This window comes from Macrobrachium nipponense, chromosome 13 (assembly GCF_015104395.2).
Source record: "Macrobrachium nipponense isolate FS-2020 chromosome 13, ASM1510439v2, whole genome shotgun sequence".
Lineage (NCBI taxonomy): Eukaryota > Metazoa > Arthropoda > Malacostraca > Decapoda > Palaemonidae > Macrobrachium > Macrobrachium nipponense.
The window spans coordinates 82,959,385-82,975,516 of NC_087206.1; the positions used below are offsets into that span (position 1 = coordinate 82,959,385).

The 16,132-nt window shown below is 35.7% G+C and overlaps 1 protein-coding gene across 2 annotated transcripts in view; it reads left to right on the forward strand.

Moving 5' to 3' along the window:
• Window positions 1–311: 311 nt before the first annotated feature.
• LOC135225507 (transcription factor Sox-8-like) overlaps window positions 312–16,132 on the forward strand; it is a 35,644-nt gene continuing 19,823 nt past the window's right edge. The window contains exon 1 of one of the 2 annotated variants that reach the window (XM_064264793.1): window positions 312–774. The gene's annotated coding sequence lies outside the window, so the exon portion shown is untranslated. The remainder of the gene's footprint in view (window positions 775–16,132) is intronic. The other variant, XM_064264794.1, reaches the window with a different exon arrangement.

Sequence of the window (16,132 nt, forward strand, 5' to 3'; positions counted from 1 at the left end):
CAGGGGGAGCTGGGCTTTATCGTGGAGGGTTGGGGGTGTGGGGGGGGGGGGGGGCGAAATCGTTTATGATCTCGAAACGGAGTTGATCGATGGTGAGACAGACGACGAGATTTAGGGCCCTATATCCTGGTGGGGGGGGGGAGGGAGGATAGTCTCTTGGTCTTTCCTCTTCCTCCTCCCCACAAGCCCCTCCCCCTCCCCTCCCGTTAAGCCCCTCCCCCCTATAAGCCCCTCCTCCCCAAGGATACAGAGAGATAGAGAGAGTTGCCCAGCGAGCGACACCTGGGCGGCGGAGAGTGGTGGGTATTAGGCGGGGTGAGAAGGCCGGGTATGCGGGTATGATGGGGGTATGGAAAAGGCCCCGGGTGTGACTCCGCAGGTTTTGGAGGGGACCCCCAACAAGAAGAGCGCCGCTCGTGTTTGCCAGACAGTAACACATTCTCCGCCGTAATCAGCAGACAGAACCTTCCGTGTATTTCCTCAAACAGGAAGGTATTGAATCTCCCTTGTGTGCGTGAACCAAGTGTTGTGTGAAGAAGACTCTTTTTGAAAACCTCCTCTCTTTTAACTCGGCCTTCCTGCCTCCTCGAGGGCGAGACAATTCGCGCCTTTCTAAAGGAGGCCGGCTCAAAGCAGCCCTTGAGGAAGAAGCCAGAATTTGGGGAAAAGAACGGAATAGGACAGCAGAGAGGAGGAAATTCGGAAGAAAAAACAAAACGGGAAAAAAAAGGACGCCAAACGAACGAACGGCATTTTTCCGGGTATTTGCTGTGGGTAAGATGTCATAAAAGATGTCGTTCAGATTCTCTCTCTCTCTCTCTCTCTCTCTCTCTCACACACACACACACACACACACACGCACAAATTCTCTCGCAGCTATGATTGTGCGACAGACGATTTCACGCGTAGTTGGAGATAACGCAACGCCATCAAAAGACAACGCTATCAATAGACGCCTTTGTTGAATCAACGGCGACTCCTGTGTATTGCTCGTAAGCTTTTGTGTTTGTGCCTGTGTTTACGGTGATGGGAAGGGGGCGGGGGCGGGGGTGGCGGTGAGGTGGGGGGAGGTGAAACGATCTCTAATGGCCTTTATCCTAGAAAAGAAGTCGTCTTTCATACGGAAACTACTTTCGATTTCGCGGAGATAAATGACGAACGTCCATCAGCTTAAGAAAGTTAATCCCTCCGCTAATCTCGCCTCCTCTCTTTAAGATAGATCGATTATTTTTTCCCCCCAATATCTCTCTCTCTCTCTCTCTCTCTCTCTCTCTCTCTCTCTCTCTCTTATCAAATTATCTCTTGTCTGTTAATGGTCTCGCATCCACGCGTGAACAAACGTAGCTCTATTTGTACGTAACTGAGGCGCCTATGTTTGCGCGGGTGGCTCACGGTCGTCGCCTCGTTAAACGCAAACACACAAAAGCAGATTCTGATAGATGTTATGAAATCGGCCTTTATCTCAGGTGTGGCTATTGATCAAATCGTAAGTATTGTGAGTGTGAGAGATTTCGTTTCCCTCTTCTTCATCTTATCTTCTTCTTCTTCTTCTTCTTCTTCTACTCTAGAAGTCAGTGAAGAACCGCACCTGCGAAGGATAAATTAACCTGTAATGACCTCCAATTGAGAGATTGGATCAGCGAGGTTGCTTCGCAAATCACCAGCGGGTGACATTTTCACCCATTGTTGGGATGAACTGTTTAATGAGACTTTGTTGAGAATTGACTCGTTGATCGTCAGATTTATTATTGAATGACGGACCGGTGTTTTTTTTTTTTTTTTTTTTTTTTTGTGATTCTCACTGAGAAAAGCAAACCGATTTTGCAAAAACGCTTTTGACGTCCAAAATAAAAATTTAAAAAATGCGTCCGCTACAGATTTTGACTGAGAAAAGGAAACCGCTTTTGACGTCCAAAATCGAAATTTAAAAAATGCGTCCGCTATAGATATTGACTTAGAAAAGGAAACCGCTTTTGACGTACAAAATTAAAATTAAATAATGAGTTCGCCATAGATTTTGAATGAGATAAGGAAACCGCTTTTGACGTCCAAAATAAAAATTAAATATTGCGTTCGCCATAGATTTTGAATGAGAAAAGGAAACCGCTTTTGACGTCCAAAATAAAAATGAAAAAATGTGTCCGCTATAGATATTGACTGAGAAAAGGAAACAGATTTTGTCGTCCAAAATAATGATATAAAAATGCGTCCGCTAAAGATTTCGTCCGATGAAGTTAAAAGATTCTCCGGAGTTCTAAATACAATTGCAACGCATTACTGCCCTTATCCAATTCGATGTATAGTTTAATGATTTACTTACATTTTTTGTATTTGTGTATGAATTTGCTAACTTATCTGTTTTTCTAATAACTGACCTCATCTTTCTGTATTTCCCTTTACCTTGTGTTAACTTCTTTCGAATGAACATCTTAATATTCTTTGAAAGCTTGAAATTCAAGTCAGTGGCCCCTTTGGTGAACTTAAACAGGGTTCATCTCCTGAATAATAATAATAATAATAATAATAATAATAATAATAATAATAATAATAATAATAATAATAATACTGCAAAGCGACCGATTGTTAATTATAATATGCACTTATTAACATATCCACAAGTCCATCCGAGTAATAATTCAGCGAGTTCTCCTTTATAAAATAGATTGTTTGAGTCGAATTGCGAAAAGAATTTTGTTTATTTCTAACTTTTGACTTCATTAGGAAGGGACGTTTACATAAAGTTAAGCCATATGAATGAGAGGGATTTGCTTCAATTTTTTTTTTGTCCCCTCATACTCACTTGAATATTCATGTATCCACATATTCATATGCATGTTCATGCATTCGATTATATGGGTATGGATGTGCACCAGAATGCGTAATTATAATTATACTGTATACCCAAGAATTATGTTAACCCTGACATTTTCCGTATATACGTAAACACACACGCACACACAAACATATAAATATTATATATATATATATATATATATATATATATGCATGTATGTATATATAAGTGTGTGTGTGTGTGTTTGTATATGCATATATGTTTATATATATATATAATATACGTACATATGTTTGTGTCGTTATCTTCATACGTTTTTTTTCTCTCCCTTTTTGTTATAGTCACTTTTTAGCTCTTGCCTTGATATATATATATATATATATATATATATATATATATATATATATATATATATATATACTGCCGTCATTTTGTTTACTTGACGCAAAACGGAAGTAATCCACTACTCTAATCGCTTCTAACTTTGTCCGTGTGAGATATTTTTTATACTAAGAAAAATCAACTTTATCCACCTATTACATCTTGAGCTGACGTCATGACCGATGAGTGAATCGGGAATAATTTGATTGATGATTTAAACATAACGTGTATATATATGTCTATATATATAATATATATATATATATATATATATGATATATATATATATATATATATATATGAATTTTTTTATCACATCACCGTGATTCATACACATACATCGAGCTACAAATGTCCTTTAATAATACCCAATGCGCTCAACCTCGGTATTAATATATCTTCATTTATATTAACCGAAGGGGAATTTCTTAGTTGATAATAATTTCGTCCTTTCGTGGGTTCGACCAAACCCACGAGAGGACAATATTATTATCAACTAAAAAAATTCCCCTTCGGTTAACGTATATGAAAATATATTAATTCCGAGGTAGAGCGAATTAGATGTTAAAAGACAATTGTAGTTCGATGTATATATATGTATATAGGGATATGTATATATAGTATATATACATATATACATATATATTTTCATATATATATATATATATATATATATATATATATATATATATATATATATAGTATATATATATATATGCATGTACATGTATGTGTATATATATTCAGTGCGTACTTGGTAATAGCCTCCAAGTTCCCATTTCTGTCGTCAACTCTCTCTCTCTCTCTCTCTCTCTGTATATAAGTACGCAGAAAGAGAGTAAGTCCGCCCAAACTCCGGAACTAGATTCGACGATGCTCTTTTATATTACCGTTATTTTTCAAAGTTTGGTTACACTGTCAGACATTTAATTTCTTGCGCGCAATCAAATTTCTTCTCTGAACATGTATGGCTTAGAAACACGACGATTGCGAGGACAACTAATAGAAACATTCAAAATACTGAAAGGCATAACAACAAAAGAAGACAGTAACCTATTTACATTAAACGAAAACCAGACAAGCAATAATGGACACGTGGAATAGACTGCCACCAGAAGTTGCAAACAGCAACAGTGTGGAAGAGTTTAAAAGAAAGCTAGACAAAATCATTAGGACACTGTGAATGCACAGTAAAACCTGCTCCTACAAATAAGTAAGCACACGATGTCTCCTCGGATGGACTAACAACTCTTTTGAGACATCCTAATCCTTGTAATTCCTTGTAACTCTACTTTTACCGTTGTCGAAACCTCGAAAAACGAAAAACTTTGAATAACATGAATGCAGAAAAAGGAATTATGATGGGGATTATTGTGGACTATAATTAGTAATTATGATATAGGTGATCGTGGGGATAATTTGGTGAAAAAAACTAGGTTAAACAACGAGATATGCCGTATGAGGATTTCACAGTGTTACATTTTTTTTTTTTCATATAGAGTAGCGGTAATTTTCTAAATGGCTCTGAGGCGAATCTCTTCATCGATATCACAAAGACCAATTATATCGGTGAATATCCAAACGGCCACGTAATGTATGGATGTATGTACGTATATATGAATGTATTTCCACACATATATACATACATTTATATATGAATCCACAAACATTAAACTACAAGTGTCTTTCAATATATATATATATATAAGTCATATCATATTACCGTGATTCATATATCGAGCTACATTTGTAGCTCGATATATATATATATATATATATATATATATATATATATATATATATATATAGTATATATATATATATATGATATTATATATATATATATATAATATATATATATATATATATATATATATATATATATATATATATATATATATATATATATATATATATATATATATATATATATATATATTTATATAAATTCACTAAGCAACAATCATTAGAATTGTTACCAACCTACTTGGGACATAAAATAAGGAAACATTCTCTCCTCGTCTAGCACAAACAACAGCAATTGAAATCAAGACCTTTCTTATGGGACAACCTTACAGGGAAGCGTCCATTCCAAAGAATTAATTTGGCGTTTAAGCGCGAGTTAAGACGAGCGCGCGCGTGCGCAAGCCACGAGTCGGAGAGGAGCGCATTGTATAGAACCCACAGACGGAACGGGAATTATGGTGGATTGTGTTTAGATGTCAGCGCCACGGAAATAAAAGAAGAAAAATGGGAAAGAGTAAAAATCCGGGTGGGAACTATGAATCCGTTGTTTAGGCAGAACAGAGCTGACATTTTATTTTATTGAGCCTTAAAAGAAATTATTGCCCCACGCGTAACGTTACAACTGGTTTGTGAAATTAGAACATGTTATCTGAATATTGTAGAATTTAGGCCCAAGGCCAAGCGCTGGGACTTATGAGGTCATTTAGCGCTGAGAGGGAACCTGAGAGGGAAAAGGTTTGGAAGACGTAATAGGGAAAACTTAGTAGATGCAGTATGAAACAATTGGTAGGAGAGGGTTGAGGAAGGTAAGATGGACGGAAGAGAATATGAACGGAGGTACAGTAAAAGGAATGAAGGGGGTCGCATCTAGAGCCCTAAAGAAGGATACTTCAAGAGTTTATCATCTGTTTGTTGATCAACTTGGCGCTACGATAGAACAAAATTGCAGCTCATGCGCGCTCGTTATAAAATGATCTCGCGCATGCGCAGAACAAGCGCTACGTCGGTTTGAAATCGTTATCAAAATAGTGGATGTAGTGATAGTCTGTTTGCAGAGCCGACATATTGACTTAATAAGCTATAAACTAATTACAGAAGGCTATATACGACCAGTCAAGATACAATATAGGAAAATATCTTTGTTGACATTTCAATCCTAAATACTAATAGCAAAAAAATAAAGACAAAAACGCATAACAGTAACTGTTATAAGCAATGGTATGTTTCTCATGAGTTTGCGTATTTATTAAGGATAATAAAAAAATTTGTTTCTAGAAGAATAAATGATTTGTTTTAGTAAACAAAAAAAGGGTTGTGAGTGAGGGGGGGGGGGGGGGGGGGGGGGGGGGGGGAATTCTACAAAAATATAGGGCTAGATAAATCTCATTCGTGAATTTTAATTTCTAAATTGATTGGCGAAATGTTTCAAGGTGGAAATCTCTCTCTCTCTCGCTCTCTCTCTCTCTCTCTTTCTCTCTCATCTACGTAAATCAAGAAGTATTTAATATTATTTTTTTCTAAATTGAATGAAGAAATGTTTCTAGACGGAAATCTCTCTCTCTCTCTCTCTCTCTCTCTCTCTCTCTCTCTCTCTCTCTCTCTCTCTCTCTCTCTCTCTCTCTCTCATCTGCGTAGATCAAGGAGTATGTATTATTATTTTTATTTATTATTGTTATTATTCAGATAGATAAGTATAATTATTTGGATTTTTCTTGATAATTTTTTTTACTGCTGTTGCAATATGATTATTTTTTACAATTTAATGTGCGTAGTCTATATATATATATATATATATATATATATATATATATATATATATATATATATATATATATATATTATTGTATATACTGTAGTATACTAATATATATATATATATATATATATATATATATATATATATATATATATATATATATATATATAGTATATATACTACTATATATATATATATATATGTATATATATATGTATATATATATATATATATATATATATATATATATATTATATATATATGTGTGTGTGTATATATACACTATATATATATATATATATATATATTATATATGTTCATATTATTTATATACATTGTATGTATGTATATATATATGTATATATATCTATATATATATATATATATATATATATATATATATATATATATATATATATGTGTGTGTGTGTGTGTGTTGTGGTGTGTATGTATGTTAGTAGTATGTATGTATGTATGTATGTATGTATGTATGTACACTCGCACCAGATTGAATGTTTTTTTCAGAATATATAACATACTTTGGTCAGAATGTGATAGTCATGTTTTTTTTTACGTGAATTATTTCCTTTCATTCTGCCGTCTTTCAGAAAAGCTTCCAAATGAATTACTGATCTGTAAAAGAATCATTCTGTTGAGAGGAGTTGAAGCGGAGATGCAATGCATTGCGACCCTGAAACATTTCACCTTTTATTTCACTTATTTATTGATATTTTCATCCATGAGTCTGGTAATTTATTGATTTATCTTTTTTTTCCTTTTCCGTTAATTGATCTCTTCTTTGTGCATTTCCCGTCGTCTTCTGTAACTTCTTACAGATGAATGCTATTTTATATGGACTCCTGTATTTCAGGTCTTGACCCTTGTAGGCTTGGTCCATCTGAAAACGGGTTCGTCTTTTGAATAATAATAATAATAATAATAATAATAATAATAATAATAATAATAATAATAATAATAATAATAATAATAATAATAATAATAATAATAATAATAATTTACTCTATATATCCTATTTTCTTCTGCAATTACTTTCAAATGAACGACATATTATTTGGAAGGTTGGATGTCAAGTCATTGGCCCCTGTACGTTTGATCCATATGAAGAGGGTTTCGTCTTCTGAATAATAATAATCAATAATAATAATAATAATAATAATAATAAAATAATAATAACAATAATAACTAATAATAATAATATAATAATAATTGATAATAATAATAATCTTAATAATAATATAATAATAATCTACTCTTATTTCCTATATTCTTCCGTAATTTCTTTTAAATGAAAACCATATTATTTAGAAATCTTTGATGCCTGTGGTCTTGTTCCATATAAATAGGATTCATCTTCTATTAATAATGATAATAATAATGATAAATCTACTCTCTATTTCCTATTTTCTTCTGTAACTTATTTCAAATGAAAACGGTATTATTTGGAAGGTTGGATCTCAAGTCATTGGACCCTGTGAACTAGTTCCATATGAATAGGGTTCATATTCTAATAATAATAATAATAATTAATAATAATAATAATAAGAAAATAATAATAATAATAAATCTAACTCTATTTCGTATTTTCTTCTGTAATTTCTTTCAAAAAAAAAGCCATATTATTTAGAAGTCATAGAAGCCTGTGGACTTGTTCATTACGAATAGGGTTCATCTTCTCATAATAATAATAATAATAATAATAATAATAATAATAATAATAATAATAAAATAATAATAATCTACTCTCTATTTCCTATTTTCTTCTGTAATTTCTTTCAAATGAAAGCCGTATTATTTAGAAATCATTGGAGCCTGTGGACTTGTTCTGTACGAATAGGGTTCATCTTTTAATAATAATAATAATAACAATAATCTAGAAGCACCTGCACGGACTTCTTTTCACTTGGGGGTTGCTGGAAGATTAAAATTACACCCATTCTTAAAAAAAAAGAAAATACATCGTCATTAAACTTTCCCTTGACCTTGTTTCCGAATCGTTTGCGAAGGGTCACTGTGGGTATTTTAGTTGCAAATATTTCTCTCCTAAATACCCGAGGTATTATTGACACAGATGGGCAGACGGGTAGACAGTAAAAGGACAGACAAGGTGACGACTAAAAGTGAGAGACAAGAAGGGAATATTTTATATAGTTCTATTATCTTTTACTTCGACCCTACATGGTTTCGAGGGAAAGCGTTGCCAATTCCCATTTCTTACATTTTTAGTTGGTATTACTGAAAATTTTTCTGACCCTACAGGTTTTATGAAACGATAAAATCGGTACAATTTAACAATTTTGCTTAGGTCCTACAAAAATAAAAAAAAATAGAAATAAAAATGAAAAAAATGTATTCGTTTATTTTTTTTTAGAATTAGGAATTAAGATAAAACAGCGGTGAAACTATACTAAAATGACTTAGTTGATTCGTTTATGAATTTGAAATTCAATTTGATTTATTTATTGATTTATTTTTTGTCAAAACAGAAATAAGTATAAACTAACGGCAAAATGTACTACAATTAATTTATTAAGTCATTTTTTTCTATTAAATTAGGAATTAAGATAAACGAATGATAACACTATACTAAAATGATTCCGTCGAGTAATAAATCCTTAATATTGAACTCCTCATATCTCTCTCTCTCTCTCTCTCTCTCTCTCTCTCTCTAGCAGACTAGAAAACACGGTGTACAGCTTGAGAACTCCAAAGGTCTGCCATCCCAAGATGAAAAATCCTTCTCATGATCGTTTTTCCATCGCTATTCCCTTTCTCAGTTGTTGTTGATTGAGCTGGCCTTATGCCAGCACATGCCCTGTTCGCATTTCTTGATTTCTTGTGATCATTGATAATGTTTACCTCATCTTCGTTCGGTAATCGCTGCTAACTCCTGGTGACTATGGGTAGTGAGTGCCCATTTTCTTTGACAGTCTTTTCCGTCGTCACAGAAAACGGACTTATCACGACTGATAAATTAATACTATTCTCCTTGCTCTTTAATACATTTTTATCTATTTATGAATTTATTGATTTATTTTTATCAACTTTCATAAGTGAGATCTCTTCTTTCTGCATTTCCCTTTACCACCTCTTACTCCTTGCTAATGAACACCATAATATTCTTTGGAAGCTTGAATTTCAAGTCAGTAGCCCCTGTGGTGGACTTGTTCCATATGAATAGTTATTATTATTATTATTATTATTATTATTGTTGGTCTATCACAGTCCTACAATTCCACTGGGTGGTATTTATGCTGTGGGGTTCCGGGTTGCATCCTGCCTCCTTAGGAGTCCATCACTTTTCTTAATATGCGCGCTGTTTCTACGAGCACACTCATTATTATTATTATTATTATTATTATTTATTATTAATTATTATTATTATTTTTTTTTTTTTTTTTTTTTTTTTTTTTTTGCTCTATCACAATCCTCCAATTCGACTGGGTGGTATTTATAGTGTGGGGTTCCGGGTTGCATCCTGCCTCCTTAGGAGTCCATCACTCTTCTTAATATGTGTGCCGTTTCTAGGATCACACTCTTCTGCATGAGTCCTGGAGCTACTTCAGCCTCTAGTTTTTCTAGATTCCTTTTCAGGGATCTTGGGATCGTGCCTAGTGCTCCTATGATTATGGGTACGATTTCCACTGGCATATCCCATATCCTTCTTATTTCTATTTTCAGATCTTGATACTTATCCATTTTTTCCCTCTCTTTCTCTTCAACTCTGGTGTTTCCATGGTATTGCGACATCAATGAGTGATACTTTCTTCTTGACTTTGTCAATCAACGTCACGTCTGGTCTGTTTGCCACGTATCACCCTATCCGTTCTGATACCATAGTCCCAGAGGATCTTTGCCTGATCGTTTTTCTATCACTCCCTCAGGTTGGTGCTCGTACCACTTATTACTGCAAGGTAGCTGATGTTTCTTGCACAGGCTCCAGTGGAGGGCTTTTGCCACTGAATCATGCCTCTTTTTGTACTGGTTCTGTGCAAGTGCCGGGCATTCACTTGCTATGTGGTTTATGGTTTCATTTTTCGTATTGCACTTCCTACATATGGGAGAGATGTTATTTCCGTCTATCGTACTTTGAACATATCTGGTTCTTAGGGCCTGATCTTGTGCCGCTGTTATCATTCCTTCAGTTTCCTTCTTTAGCTCTCCCCTCTGTAGCCATTGCCAATTGTCATCGCTGGCTAGTTCTTTAGTCTGTCTCATGTATTGTCCGTGCATTGGTTTGTTGTGCCAGTCCTCTGTTCTTTCTGTCTTTCTCCTGTCTCTGTAAATTTCTGGGTCTTCGTCTACTTTTATTAGTCCTTCTTCCCATGCACTCTTTAGCCACTCGTCTTCACTGGTTTTTAGATATTGCCCCAGTGCTCTGTTTTCGATGTTAACGCAGTCCTCTATACTTAGTAGTCCCTCTCCCTCCTTCCTTTCGTGTTATGTATATGTCCCTGTCCGTATTTGCTCTTGGGTGTAGTGCTTTGTGTATTGTCATATGTTTCCTGGTTTCTGATCTATGCTGCGGAGTTAGTTCTGCCTTCGTCCATTCGACTATTCCTGCGCTGTATCTAATTACTGGCACTGCCCATGTGTTTTATGGCTTTTATCATATTTCCGGCGTTGAGTTTTGACTTGAGTATCGCCTTGAGTCTCTGCATATATTCTTTCCCTGATCGGTGTCCCTTCATTCTCTTGGTGTTTTATATCTCCTCCTTCCATTATTCCCAGGTATTTGTATCTGTCTCATCTATGTGTTTGAATGTTGCTCCCATCTGGTAAGCTTTATCCCTTCAGTTCTCGTTTTACTTTGCCCTTTTTGTATGTTGACTAAGGCGCATTTTTCTATTCCAAACTCCATCCTGATGTCCCACAGATACAATCCTTACAGTCTGGATTAGGGTATCTATTTCCTTGATGCTCTTACCATACAGCTTGATGTCGTCCATGAACATCAGATGGTTGATTCTGTTGCCTCTTTTCTTGAGTTGGTACCCGGCATCCATCTTCTGTAGTACTTTTGTCATGGGAATCATGGCTACTACGAAGAGTAGTGGGGACAGTGAGTCGCCCTGGAAGATCCCTCTCTGTATTAACCTCTGCTAGTCTTATTCCAGAGCTTGTAAGTATTGTATTCCAGTTGCGCATTGTATTTTGAGGAAGGAAGCTGATGGTATTTTCCTCTGCCCCATATATTTTCAGGCATTCTATTAGCCATGTGTGTGGTATCATGTCGAAGGCTTTCTTATAGTCCTAACCCCATGCCATGCTTTAGGTTGGTTTTCCTTTCTCCTTTTCGTTCATTACCATTTTTGTCTATGAGGTTGTCTGGTCTTTTTGTGGCCCCATAACACTTCCTTCTGCCATACCTTTCTGTTCGGTTGGGGGAGATTGGTGTTTGTTCTCCTCTAGGTAGTTTGTATAGCCTTTTCACTGATGATAAACCTGTTTAGTAACTTCAAACATTATTGGTAGGCTCTAGGTGATAGGCCATGTAGTTTACTGGCTTAATTATTTCCCTTACTTTGTTGCGGTTTTTTTGTACTAAGGATGTTCTTCCCTGTGTCATCCCATTTGGGTGGCTTGGGTGAATTGAGATACAATGCCTGGAGTTGTTCCCTGCTATTCGTGGGTGTAGGGCCTTGAAGTTTTGTGAGCCAGTATCCTATGGACTTCATCGGGACCTGGGGCTTTCCAGTTTGGCATTTTCTTTAGTTGGTGTCTGACTGTGTCTGTCGTGATCTCTGTGAATCTTTGTTTTATTCTCCCTGTTTCTTCTTCCTTGACTTTCTGGAGCCATGTTGCATGTTTGTTGTGTGATACCGGATTGCTCCATATGTTTTCCCAGAGTCTCTTACATTGGTTCGGCTTCAGGAATTTCTGGGTGGTTGGTCTCCCCTCTTAGTTGGCTGTATAGTCTTTTCTGGTTGGTTCCGAATAGTTTTGTTCTGTTGGTATCCCTTATTCCTGTTCATGTACCGTTGGATCTTATGTGCTTTGGCCTTAAGCCTCTGTTTTACATCTTCTATGGTGCTGTTTAGTCCCCTCTCTTGTACTTTGTATTTCTCGTTGAGTTCCTCCCTTGTTTTCTTGCTTCTTAGCCTTTTTTCTGCCATCTCTTTCAGTTTACTCAAGTCAGATCTCATCACCATGATTTTGCTTTTTCCAGGCGCCTTTTCCTTTTTAAGGAGGTTGTTGTTTTGGTTTCTGTTTGGGTTGGTTGTGCTGGTGGTGTTGGTGTTCGAATCCCCATCAGTTCTGCTACTAATCTTGCTCCTGCATATGTCAAGTTATTTGTTTCTGTGATACTGGTGGTGTATTATGCCCATTATTTCATTGACCTCACTTGTTTTCTCCCTTAATTTCTTGGTGTTGTAGGCTTTCATGGAGGGGATCTTTGTTCTCTCTGTATCTGGCTCCATCCATTGTCTGATCTTTTCTACCCATTCCGTCCTCTCTGTTACTTCGTCGGTGTTTCTTCGTGTGTCGTTGTTTGATACCTCATCCTCCCTGTCGTCTTCTGTGGCATCGTCTCTCAGTTCGTCTTAGTGTAATTCGTTGTCGTGTGACATTTCCCTTTCCAGTTCTTCTCTTTCTGTTGGGGAGAGCCAGTTCTTTTTCTTTATGTTCCTTACTTGGTCTGCCAGCCTCTGCTCTGTTTGGGGGGTGTTATGCCTCTCATTCCAGATGTTGACCAATCTTCTTCTATATCCTCTCCTCCGGTCGGGTTGGCTTCTGATGTAGCATCTCCATATTTCCTTATTTTCTTCTCTTGTCCATTTCTTCCTTTTTGCCTCTGTAGCTCCAATCTCAGGCTGTTGATTATTGTCGTTGTGGTGATCGCTTTGCTGGATGACGACCTCCAAGTACCTGACGTCTTCCCCTTCAATTGGGTTGAATACCTGGTTGCCGGACGAAGCTCCTCTGTTGTCCAGAGGTTCCATTTACGTCGTTGTCGTTTTATTCCTTCATTTCTTTCCATCATTGCTGAGATTTTGCTATTTAACCCATAGCTGGAACCCTACCCCATCAGGATAGGTACTCATTTACAGCTGAGTAGACTGAGGAAATTATGGTAAAGATCCTTTCCCAAGGAATCAACGCCGAGGAGAGCGGTCACCCATCCAACTACTGACCAGCCCCAATGTTGCTTAACTTGACTTAAGTCTATTGACGACCTAACCCACTCCTCCACGGCGCCACTATTATTATTATTATTATTTATTATTATTTATTATTATTATTATTATTATTATTATTAATTATTATTATTATTATATTATTATTATTATTATTCAGAAAATGAAACCTATTCATATGAAACAAGCCCACCAAAGGGCCACTGACTTGATATTCAAGCTTCCAAAGAATATGTTGTTCATTAGGAAGAAGTAAGAGGAAGTAAAGGGAATATTATAGTGTTGAATAGGGAGAAGTAAGAGGAGGTAAAGGGAAATGCAGAAAGGAGAGACCCCACTTATTAAAAGAGAGACCGAAACAAAGAAGAGTCTTATAAGAAGGCAGTGACACTGAAGAAAATAATATTTGATACTGGAAAAGAAAGGCTAAGAAACTCGCTGATGAGAGAGAGAGAGAGAGAGAGAGAGAGAGAGAGAGAGAGAGAGAGAGAGAGAGAGAGAGATTTCAGCCCGTCACGTCCACGAAGACTGAATAGCAGATGCCGACTGTGTGGTACATTATTTCTTTATAGGAATTATTATAACAGTTATTACGTTAACCGTACTTCTCTTATTACGGGTATTATTATTATTATTATTATTATTATTATTATTATTATTATTTGCTGTTGGTAGATTTTGTTTATTTGTTCGGCCCAGGGACGACGTGTGCAGCAGCTAATCTTACTATGAATTACATACAAAATTTGCAATACCGATTATTAACTTTTAAACCTTCGGCTTTTTTTCTTTTTTTTTTCTATTGATTTAAGTTTTTTTTTTTCCGGAGAACAAGAACGCGTCGCCTCTGACCAGAGGATTTGCGACGTAAATTTAACAAAGCGAACCAAACAAAGAACCACATATTGTTCGAGCGGAGGTTTTAATTGTGATATTATGACATAGAACAGAAAGGTTAAAAAAAAGGGAAATTCGTAGAAAACGATCTCGTGCACACGCGCGCGCACACACACACACACACACACACACACACAACACACACACGCACAACGAATCAAACAGCACCAATATTCTGTGAGAACTGGACAAGTATCGAATGCATTATTCATACGTATATGAGAGATTTAGATCATCTTATTAACTGGAGTCAAGCAAGAGCTTTTAATCCCATTGTAATGACACAGTCAAAAGGAATATCATTGAATCTTGTTTCATCCAATCAAATAATGGAAGTGTTCTAAATTTAAGTCTTGGTTTATTTAAACTCGATGCCTTCACTTTGCAAAAAGTTGTAGATAAATATATGCAACAAAATTACTAATATATTCAGTCTTATACATGTTTTTGGACTTTGTATGGCTACGTTTCAGTTTCTGTTTGTGACCGCGTGATATTGTCCGATAATCCTGGATTACCTCTTTGATGTTTACCCTCTCTGACAATTAACCTGTCTTAGTAAAGACGAAAGCGCTTGGATTGCTGCCCTATCTTTTTTCTGAGGTATATTCGCTTATATATATACATAGTATATTTATGCATACATTATACATATATGTGTGCGTGTGTGTGTGTATGTGAGTGTGTGTACAGATAGAGAGAGAGAGAGAGAGAGAGAGAGAGAGAGAGAGGGCCGACGCGATACTTTCTCGTAACCGGTGGCAATCATTATGTGTAACACGAGGAACGGTATGAGGCCGCTTAAAAGACTCCGGTCCTTCTCAGTCGCCCAGAATGATTACATAGAGAAAGCAGTTCCGAGTCCTTCTGAGGAACTTTTTAAGAACACACAGACATCCTACGAGGGAGGCGCTGTCTGTGCGGAATGTATTACTAACGTATGTATACATGCGTGTGTATTGTACAGACACAGACTCGCTAAAACATTCACATCACACATACACAACTTTTCTATATGTTTTTGCTGTGTGAGTGCAGATATACTATAGTTATGTAGATTTATATATATTACATACATATATATATATATATATATATATATATATATATATATATATATATATATATATATATATATATATATGTGTGTGTGTGTGTGTGTGTGTGTGTGTGTGTGTGTGTGTGTGTGTACGTAGATATATAGTTATTTAGATTCATATATTTAGTTTCATATATATATATATATATACATATATATATATATTTATATATATATATGAATAAATATACACATACATAGTATATACATACACATACGCATTAGAAGGTAGAGTAGGTACTCATTTGGCAATCTCGCTATCTTATAAAATGACAGGCCTTAATATAGCCGTCCCCTTTAAA